Below are 11144 nucleotides of genomic sequence, written 5' to 3' on the forward strand. Positions count from 1 at the left end.
CATCAACTACCCTTTCAGTAAAATAATATTTTCTAAGATTCGTTTTGAAATTTCCTCCAGTTAGTTTAATGTAATGTCCCCGTGTTCTTGATTTTGGTTTCATATTGAAAAGTCCACCCTCCTGAACCCTATTCACCCCCTTGATGCATTTAAAGGTTTCAATCACGTCTCTCCTTTCCCTTCTTTCCTCCAGACTGTACATATTAAGTTCCTTGAAGTCGCTCTCGATATGTTTTATCCCCCCACACCTTCCACCAATTTTGTTACCCATCTCTGGACTCGTTTCTATTTTATCAATATCTTTGTGTAAGTGAGGTCGCTAGAACTGGACACAGTATTCTAAATGAGGTCTCACTAAAGATCTATATAGGGGAATAAGGACCTCCTTCCTCCTGCTGGTGATCCCTCTAGTGATGCATCCTAGTATTCTATTCGATTTTCCTAGTGCTTACTTCACACTGTTTGCTCATTTTGCAATCATCTGAAATATCATCTGAAATAAGTACCCCCAAATCTTTTTCTTCTGTAGTGCTGGCTAACACTGTACCCCCAAAGTTGTACCCTCTCAGGGGATTCTTTTTCCCTATGTGCATTATTTTACATTTATAAATATTAAACTGCAGTCTCCACTGCTTTGACCAATCTTCCAGCAATGCCAAATCATGTTCCATGTTACAGACATTTCCAGGGATATCAACCCTATTACACACCTTTGTATAATTAGCAAAACGACATACTTTACCCAACAAACCTTTAGTTATATCACATATAGTTTAAAAAGAACAGGATCCAGTACAGAGCCTTGTGGTACTGCCTGTCCGTTTTTCAGCCGATCTTATCCGATCCGCCAGACGGATGGAAAATAGGACCACCATCCGTCCGGATTGTGCAGGATCGGTTGGTGACGGGTGTCAGCGGATATGTGTCCGCTGACATCCGCCGCTCCATAGAAGAGACTGCAAGGTCCGTTCATGATCAGGAAAGCTTGTGTGAAAAGACCCTTACATTGCTAATTTTTTATAAATGGACCACATACTGTGAGGCGGCCCTGAAAGTATTTTCTTTTTTATTTTCTTAGCCAGGTTAATATTGGGGATTAAAAAGTTTGAGCGTTTTCAAAAATTAGGAAATTTCAATAAAATTGGAGGTTTTCTGGTGGTTTTTAAGTGTGGGTTGGTTTAAACGACTTCTGAGGGTTAGAGAAGGTCTTTGCAAAAATCTTGTACCTGTCTTTTTACAAAAAGAAAGTCTATAATCTGCTTCAATATTTTTTTTTTCACAGAAAGAGAAAACAGATAGTGAAATGTCAAATGTAAAATAAAAAAAATGTAAAGGGTCGGTAAATAATTAAATATGTACATTTTTACACGTAAATGAGTAAAATTGAGAGCTTTCACGTCAGTGAAATTACGGTAAGCAGGCAGCAAAATCAAGTAGAGTTTCAGGCTCCTTTTCAAATGTTGTCTAAGCTATCCTTATCTGCTTTGCTGAAAAAAAAACCCTATTTATGTTGCTAAATAGCTCAAGCTGCAGATTCCTTCCCTTTTCCCCCCTGTCCTTCCATAGAACTCTGTTGAAGGCTTCAATTGGAGACAGAGTGGAAATCCTAAATCACGTTGTCCCCGATATAAAATGTTTATTTTTATTAAAACTAAGATTGTATAAAAAAGAAAAAAAATGTTAATATTCATCAATTCAAATAACTGAGCAAAAATAAATATAGTTCCCCATAAAACAAAAAAAAAGGGAATTCATTTTCTACATTTCGAAAAAAAAAAATTAGAACTGAATCATGATCATGATCATGTGAGTGGTAAAAATTTTAAATCTATAAAAAAGGCAAAGGTTTTGAGACTAGTTGCAGAGATAACAGCAGCAAAAAGACTTTGAACTGAACCTTCAGGTCTAGTCCGGTGCAGAGCGAGATGGAGGTCTGCCTGTCTATAAACTTCCTGTCCAGAAAAAAGGAAGGTTTGAAGTCCACTGGTACAGATATTTTTTTTTTAAATTGCACACATTTTTTTTTCTTTTGCACACAATAAAAAATCATGTTAGGCCTGAAGATTAGTTAAAACGTCAAAACAGTATATTTTCTCAAAGCAGAGAACCTGAAGAATAAAATGATGGTAAACATAATTTTTTATGTCACATTATATTCGTGCAATGGTTTGTCAAGCACAAATATTTAGCAAATTTTCAGTAAATATAAAATAAAAAATACAATAAAAGTAATTTTTAGTGCAGGCATGCGCAATATAACTTACTGCCAAGTAAATAGAAGCCCGACATAAAAAGCCTTTAAATAATGTGAATTATTGTTCTCGCTCCAGTGGATGCGACAATATATACCGCGTGTAGCATAATTGACATTTTTGCTCACCCCAACATGTGATGAAATCCTCATCCCTTCCTTGATCTTATTGGCTAGGCAAGATCAATGAATGTATAAAAAATGTGTTGTGCCTAATACAAATAATTAGTGTAATAAAAAAAAAAAAAAAAGTGAGTCCATAAGTCACCAACGTGACATAAAATATGTGAACAGGTGTCTTGATCATTGAGTCACCAACAAAATCCTCCACCTTGTGATAAACCACCACCAATTCAAGGATGTGCTCTTACCAGAGCATTGACCACCTATTACGGAGGGGTCAAAGAAGGCTCGTGTATCTCAAATGCTCCATCACCATTTGTTAGTCAGCATACGGAAGATGGGGGAGATCGTTCCAGGCAGCCAGTAGGGAAATCACAAATCCTCTTATTCCAAGTGGACGCACCAAATGCCATACCCCAGCAAGAGATAAAACGCCACTATAGTGTAAAATCTTAACAACGTCGCTTTTTTTTAAAAGTAATGCACTTACATGCCAACAGATAAAAAACAGCATGTGTATAATGGGCACAGTAACATCCGTGTGCTCTCATCCAAATGTGATGACAGGAAACGACACCTCAGCCCAACCGGTTTCGTCACTACAAGGACTTCTTCCGGGAGTTCAGCGAATGGTCAATTGTTGGTCTCCCTCCCTTATGCCCAGCAACACCTGTCATGCGGGTCCTGGGCTTGCAGGTGAGATGGTAACATGGTGGGGATTGCTTGGGGGAGGGCACTTCTGGGTTTCTGTGAAAGCGATCGGGCAACTGTACAGCCGCCAGATCATTCCATCTGAAAGCCAACAGTCGATGAATATTAACACACTTTTGTTTGGCTGCCCATGGGATGTATTTATGTGATTTAAAATGAAAGTTCAGTTGGGCTTTAAGGCCTCATGCACATTAGTGCTTAGGCCTGCATCCTGGGAGGCATAGATGCAGCATACATCTCTGCTGCCAGCAACCTGACAAAATCTATGAGAGGATGAAATATGCAGCGGATGGAACCCGTTTTCAGGGCTTTATGCCTGAAAGGCAAAATTCCAGAGCAGAATAAAAATAAATTAGTTGTTATGTTTAGGAGATCTGAGAGTGGGAGAGGTTGAGTAGTTTGGCACAAACACAAGGGCAGGGCAGACAGTGCTTAGTCTATGGAAAAAGCTGAGCGTTATCAGCCCACAACAGGACTTCAGAACAAAAGAAATATTTAATGAGGAACTACAGTCACTGGGAATCACACAGGAACACGCTGTGGATTCATGTGCGATTCACATGCAGTTCTGTGCGGTGCGATTTTGGCCCATTCATTTTGACAATCAGCAGCCCAGGGATCCAGCACTGTCTTCACCCAGGCTGGTTCTTCACTGGTCTTCGAGTAACCAGCACCACCATCTTGACTGTGGGAAGCCAGCTGTGAAACATCAGAAAGTCACAGCTGGCTTCTTGCAGTCAAGTTGGTGGCACCAGAGATCCGAAGAATGGCAATGCACCAGCCTGGGTGAAGACAGAGCTGGATCCCTGCACTGGTGACTGTCTGTTTATTAAAGAGCAGCTACAGTATTTCATGTGTGAGATGCGCTACGCTGTTATACTGGTCCTGCAACCTCCTGAGACATGTGCTTGCCTAGGCAAGAAATCTGGAAGTAGGAGTGGGTACCTGTCAGAAAAAGGTACCTGCTTCCAAAAAAAAAAAAACACTAATATTAGGGAAGGGGGGAGGAGGAGGAGGATAAGCTGAACTTTCACATTTAAATGGCATTCCACTCTAAAAGTGTTACTAAACCCACAACAGTAAAATCAGTCTGTATATGCAGTAAAGTATGCTTGTTATACTCACTGTGGAACCTAAGGAGTAAATCCTCTGCATTGTGTAAAAAGGCTATTTGATCCCGTCTCCTTCCATTCTTCCACTGTCCCCAAAATATCTCCTAGAAGTACAGAGCTAGGGGACAAGCTGCACATGCTCAATTTGGTGTGTATTGATAGAGAGTTTTTTTTAATTTGGAGAGTGCATGTGATCAGCACAAGTCCAATCAGCACTGTCTAGACAGAGGGTCAGGGGTCCTGCATCCTCAAAGGACAGTCAGTGCAGAATGAAAACTGCTCCTACAAGCTTTAACCAGACACTGATAGAAGTCACAAGACTGCTATATACTTCTGATGAGAAAAGGTATTTAGCAGTTTATATTTACTAAATCTATTGCATTTCCCTGTTCTGTGTACTGTGGGAGACCAGATATAGTGAATGCAGGCTCCTGGGTTTAGTAACGCTTTAAGTGCTTGCACTATCTTTAAAAGGACAAAATACAGGGAATCTTAAAAAAAAACAAAAAAAAACATATGCAGTAGATCTCTGCAATGGTTCCGCACCCAATGCAGAGATATACTGCGTATAGGGTTTTTTTAGCTTTTTTTTTTTTTTGCTCTGACATACGCTTTCAATCGAATATATTGTTGCCACAAACAGGATCGCTAAAGTTATATGGGCCAGAATATGCAACATGAACTAAGCAAAATAAAGCAAGGTTAAAAAGAAAGATACTTTAACTCCTTTAAGAGGAGCCCCAGTCATTTTTGTGTTTATTAAAAGTCAGCAGCTACATAAACTGTAGCTACTGACTTTTACTAAACACACACTCACCTCTCCTGTGGATGCGCGGGTCGTGCTTTTCCTTGTGAATGGTCCTGCAGTTCTCGGGAACCTCTGACCTGTCCTAGATGACTGCGGGGAGGGAGGGGAAGAGGAGAACTTCTGGTCAAATTGCCTAGGTGATCCGAACAAAAGTGGCAGCGGGTACCTATCAAACCCAGGTACCCACTCCCCCCCCAAAAAAGTGTCATTTGGGGGAAGAGGAGTGGGTGAGGAGACCTTAAAGCGGAACTTCCCCTTTTGGGTGGAGCTCCTCTTTAATGGCTGCAGGTAAAATAAATCTTAACATCTGAGCGCAGTTTTGCAACTCTGGCATGTATTAGCAAAACTGTACATATCATCATATTTCAGTGTTAAAGTGGTTGTAAACCCTGGAGGTTCTTCACCTTAATGTATTCTATACATTAAGGTGAAAAATTTTCTGTAGTGCAGCTGCCCCCTAGAGCTCCCCTTTTTCTTACCTGAGCCCGATCTTTCCAGCGATGGGGACGAGCACACCAGCTCCAGCCGCTGTCTTGGGTCCTCACTGGATAGATTGATAGCAGCGGGAGCCATTGGCTCCCGCTGTTGTCAATCAAATCCAGTGACACGGGAGTCAGGGCCAAGTCCTGCTGTCTGTGTCAATGGACGCAGCAGCAGGACTCGGTAACGCGCCCTCACGGGTGCCCCCATGGAATGCGGGTCTCTGTGGGGGCACTCAAGAAAAGGAGCCAGGAGCCCTGCTGGGAGACCCCAAAAGAGGAGGATCGGGGCAGCATGACATGTTTGTTATTTAAAAAAAAAAAAAAACAAACCTTTACAACCCCTTTAAGGTGAAATATACCTTGACTTTTTTCAGGGTAAAATTACTTTAATTTCATAAATGGTAATGGATATATCCTGTTTTTTTTTAAATTAATGTACCAAGATAGTAAAAAGAAAAATTATTTTTAAACTATAGTTTTATATTTTTGCCATTGCTTTGACCCACTACCAAAAAAAATAACCCAATTTTCCTACTCCTAATGTTATTTGTTGTTTGTACCCAAAGTAGGGCCAAGAAACAATAGTGCACATTTTTTAGCTAAACTAAAACATATTGACCCTCATCTTTTGACCCCCCAGCTTGACCCTGACACTAACCTAGGTCAAGTCCCAATTTGGATATTTTATGTTTACTGTAGTTAATACATTTTTTGTTTACAATATTTTTTTTTTCTTGGGGTGGTGGGCGTGGGTTGGTTAGGACCGGCCCACACCAGAATTGCACAAGAATACGGTCTGCGTTTGGGTGCAATTCCTGTGCAACTCAGTGCATTTAATTTCAATTTTCAGCTCATTCATTTGATTGGGCTGAAATTGCAATGGATCACACCAAAAAGTAGTTTAAAAAAAAAAAAAAACACACTCCATACACTGCGTTTGCAATCTGCGTTTGGGGTGTCAGGATTATATTGACACCCGCAGCAGATCACACACCCAGTGCATTTCGAACGTGGTACTGGAAATGCGCACAGAATGCAGGTTTCTTGCACTGCTTTCCGGTGTGAACGAGGCCTTAAAGGGGTTGTAAAGGTAAGGTGAAAAAACACCTGTCAGTGACCAGCCCCCCCGTTTTACTTACCTGAACCCTCGAACTTGTCCCACAGGGACGCGCCGTCTCTCTGCCTGGGTTTGTCGGCTGTTGATTGGATAGATTGATAGCAGCGCAGCTATTGACTCCCACTGCTGTCAATCAAATCCAATGACGCAGCCACTGGGGGGCGGGGCCGTGTCTTGCATTGCGTCTATGGACGCCGAATGCTGGACTCGGGAGCGCGCCCGCAAGGTAACCCCCCGGGAGAGTGCTTCTCCCAGGGAGTTATCTGAAGCGGGGAGGAGCCAAGAGAGCAGCCAAGGTACGAGGATTGGGGCCACTCTGTGCAAAATGGCTGCACAGTGGAAATAAGTATATGTTTGTTATTTAAAAAAAAAAATAATAACTTTAGTGTCACTTTAAAGCATTTGGTAAAGGAAAAAAAATAACAAACATGTTATACCTGCTCTGTGTAATAGTTTTTCACAGAGCAGCCCAGCCCCAATCCTCCTCTTCTCAGATCCCCCGCCAGCGCTCTGGGCCCCTTCCCTTTGCCGAGTGCCCCCATAGCAATCGGCTTGCTCTTGTGCATGCTCACTTCTGAGCCGGTGTCTTGCCGAGAAAGTTCCCCCGGCGGATAAGGACCCCCCTGTACTGCGCAGGCGCAGCGCTTGCGCAGTACGAACGACTAGGAGCCGCCGATAATAGCCGAAGCTCAGAAACTTCAATCAGCTGTACACGGCGCCTGCGCCCTAGGTCCAGGTTCAAGCCCCACCATCCAAGTGGACCTAGAGGGAGAATAAAAAAGTGCCGAGCGAAGCGAGGCCGTGCCCGAAGCGTGGCGAGCGAAGCGAGCCCGCGAGGGGCCCTCTTACAGGCGCCGTGTACAGCTGATTTGTATTCTTTTCGGCTTCGGCTATTTCCGCCGGCTCCTACTGTGTAAGCACTGCGCCTGCGCAGTAGAGGGGGGTCCTTATCCGCCGGGGGGAACTTTCTCGGCAGAACACCGCCTCTGTGTCTCAGCCCCGCCCCCCACTCCCGCCTCACTGGCTGTGATTGACAGCCAATAAGGAGCCTCAGCTCTCGTGCGCAATGCTGGATGGAGATCAGGCTTAGGTAAGTAGTAGGAGGGAGCTGCACACTGAAATTTTTTTACCTTCATGCATACAAAAACCTTCAGCCTTTACAATCACTTTAATGGCTCTTTAGGATTACAGCAGCTCCTTCCAAATATCCTGGACCTGTTCTGGGACCAAAAACTTGCTCCTCATTAGCTTCAGTACATCTTTAACAGAAAGAAAAAAAATACAACAGCGAAAGAAAACTTTAGGTGCTCATTTACAATATGTGCAGTGACCTGTGTTTTTCAGCACTGGTTAAATGCAGGTCGCCACTAGCACACATTTTTCTATGTGCCCCGTTCACACTGCAATGCTGGTGTGATGTACGGTGTGGTGCAGTGCATAAAAATGGCAGTGAGTCGAGTGCGTTTTGATCAGTGGATCCCCGCATTCTCATCTGTCTCCCATGGGGGGTGGTGGAGGGGGGTCAATTACCGCATTCCCATCCGTCTCCTGCAGGTGGGGGGGTTGCATGGATCCTGTGTTCCTGTAAAGCAGAAACACTGATCCATGCCTTCCACTAGTAAAAGCACCTGCCCCACAAAAAAACACAAAATTCCATAAAAATATCCCATAGTTTGTAGATAATATAACTTTTGTGCAAACCAATCAATATACGCTAATTGAGATTTTTTTTACCAAAAAATATGTAGCAGAATACATATTGGCCTAGATTGATGAAGAAATTTGTTTTTTTTACATTTTTTTATTGAATTAATTTTAGAGCAGAAAGTAAAAAATATATTTTTTTTTTTTCAGAATTGTCGCTCATTTTTAGTTTATAGCGCAAAAAAACCCAAAAAACCGCAGAGGTGATCAAATACCACCAAAAGAAAGCTCTATTTGGGGGAAAAAAAGGACATAAATGTTATTTGAGTACATCGTTGCACGACGGCGCAATTGTCAGTTAAAATAACGCAGTGCCGTATCGCAAAAAATGGCCTGGTCAGGAAGGAGTGGGGGGGTATATCTTCCAGAGGTGAAGTGGTTAAGTGTCACTAGGTGACAGGCGCAATTGTCAGTTAAAATAACGCAATGCCGTATCGCAAAAAATGGCCTGGTCAGGAAGGAGTGGGGGGTATATCTTCCAGAGGTGAAGTGGTTAAGTGTCACTAGGTGACACTTCAAGTAAAGTTAAAACTTGAAACATACAGCACATCGCTCCTTGCTAGAGCTGACACGTTTTAGCGTGCAGGTTAGTGGGAGTGTAGCCCTAAAAAGTGACAGCACACAAATAACAATCAACTACACAAAAAAAATAAAATAAACATTAGTACAAACAATATGATGAAAAAACTACCCTTAATACAACTTAAACAACACACCCATAAAAAAGAGCCTTTTTTTTTTTTTTTTTTGGTATCATCAAACAATTGTAATCAAATTTCACCTAACCAGCTCAATGGGCAAAATTGAGGCCCCATTTACACTTTGGTGTTCCGGGAACGCGCGCAGAAACACGTGTTTTTGCATGTGTTCCTGGAAGTGTGCGAAAAACACAGCAAAATGCGAGTCGTGCCTGCGCCGCTCTGATGCCACCCCAAATGTGGATGGCAGTCGTGTATTTTGTCGCGAGTCAAAACACACAAAAAAAATGCACTCGACTCACTGCAAAAAAAAAAAAAAAGGTACATGAGCTGCTTTGGCGCATCTGTCATGCTGTCATGTGCAGGGCAGCCCATTCAAAGGAATGGGATGTCCTATGCTGTTGCATGACAAACATATAAAAAAATCAACGTGTTGCATTGCACAAGTTTGGATGCAACCTGAGAATTTCCCTTCAATGAATTACCACTAATTGCTATTTTCGCAGTGAAATGACACCCCTCACTATGCATGCATATATTATAGTGTTCATTCACACCAGCAGCATCGGGCAATGTTGTCCAATTTGTCTTATGTCCTGTGGCTGCAGATCAGTTGCAAAAAAAAACAAGACCTGTTGCATTTTTGCACAACGCAATCCAAAATGCTGTAAAGCACTGCAGCGCATTGCAGCCCATAGATTTGCATAAAACTTTAAATAAACAAAGGAACAAAAAAAAAAAAAAAAAAAAAGAGTAGGCACAGCCATGCATTCCAATGACACATTGCAGCACACGTGTTCACAGCACATACAATAACATGCACTGTGTGGTGTGAATGAGCCCTAAATGTCAATTGTAAATAGATGACAGTGTGGGCTAGTTTCTTTTATGTTTTGATTTTTTTTGCAGCTTTTGCCTCTTTTGGCAAGTTCCAGCCAAGAACTTCAAGCCAGAAGATTGACAAAGTGCAATAGACTTGAATGTATTAGAATAAAAAATGTAGGATGTGATCACCTGTCTGTCCTCTGTGCTCCTGGTCTCCGCTGGATGCTGTTCTCTCTCTCCCAGGCTGGATGGTCCTCAGCAGCTCCTAGAGAAGTCTCACCTGTCCTGCAGCTTCACTGTCCCTGCAATCTATGCTCCCCTCCCCCTACACTGATAAACAGCAGGAAACAAGGGCATGATGGGACTTCCATTAAAGCCCTGGCCTCTGGCTGTGTACAAAGTTTGCAGACAGATTAGGGTTGGGTCTATGTATGTGCGTCCTCCCTCTTCTGTGATCATGTACAGTGCTGGGAGTACGCCGCCTTCCAGCCATGTGTTCTGTATGAGAGACATTGCTCCCAGCTCTGCCTCCATACCACTCACACTGTCCATCTTTACAGTGGGGACGGAAAGTATTCAGATCCCCTTAAATTTTTCACTCTTTGTTATATTGCAGCCATTTGCTAAAATTATTTAAGTTCATTTTTTTTCCTCATTAATGTACACACAGCACCCCATATTGACAGAAAAACACAGAATTGTTGAAATTTTTGCAGATTTATTAAAAAAGAAAAACTGAAATATCACATGGCCCTAAGTATTCAGACCCTTTGCTCAGTATTTAGTAGAAGCACCCTTTTGATCTAATACAGCCATGAGTCTTTTTGGGAAAGATGCAACAAGTTTTTCACACCTGGATTTGGGGATCCTCTGCCATTCCTCCTTGCAGATCCTCTCCAGTTCTGTCAGGTTGGATGGTAAACGTTGGTGGACAGCCATTTTTAGGTCTCTCCAGAGATGCTCAATTGGGTTTAAGTCAGGGCTCTGCCTGGGCCATTCAAGAACAGTCACAGTGTTGTTGTGAAGCCACTCCTTCGTTATTTTAGCTGTGTGCTTAGGGTCATTGTCTTGTTGGAAGGTAAACCTTCGGCCCAGTCTGAGGTCCTGAGCACTCTGGAGAAGGTTTTCATCCAGGATATCCCTGTACTTGGCCGCATTCATCTTTCCCTCGATTGCAACCAGTCGTCCTGTCCCTGCAGCTGAAAAACACCCCCACAGCATGATGCTGCCACCACCATGCTTCACTGTTGGGACTGTATTGGACAGGTGATGAGCAGTGCCTGGTTTTCTCCACACATACCGCTTAGAATTAA

At 42.7% G+C, this 11144-nt stretch overlaps 1 protein-coding gene across 1 annotated transcript in view; it reads right to left on the bottom strand.

The window, feature by feature from the left end:
• The window catches only part of EPHX1 (epoxide hydrolase 1), a 104312-nt gene extending 94053 nt beyond the window's left edge, over positions 1-10259 (bottom strand). The window contains exon 1 of the mRNA XM_073628317.1: positions 10021-10259. The gene's annotated coding sequence lies outside the window, so the exon portion shown is untranslated. The remainder of the gene's footprint in view (positions 1-10020) is intronic.
• Between the last annotated feature and the right edge of the window lie 885 nt (positions 10260-11144).

The sequence above is a fragment of the Aquarana catesbeiana genome, linkage group LG04 (assembly GCF_042186555.1).
Source record: "Aquarana catesbeiana isolate 2022-GZ linkage group LG04, ASM4218655v1, whole genome shotgun sequence".
Classification (NCBI taxonomy): Eukaryota; Metazoa; Chordata; class Amphibia; order Anura; family Ranidae; genus Aquarana; species Aquarana catesbeiana.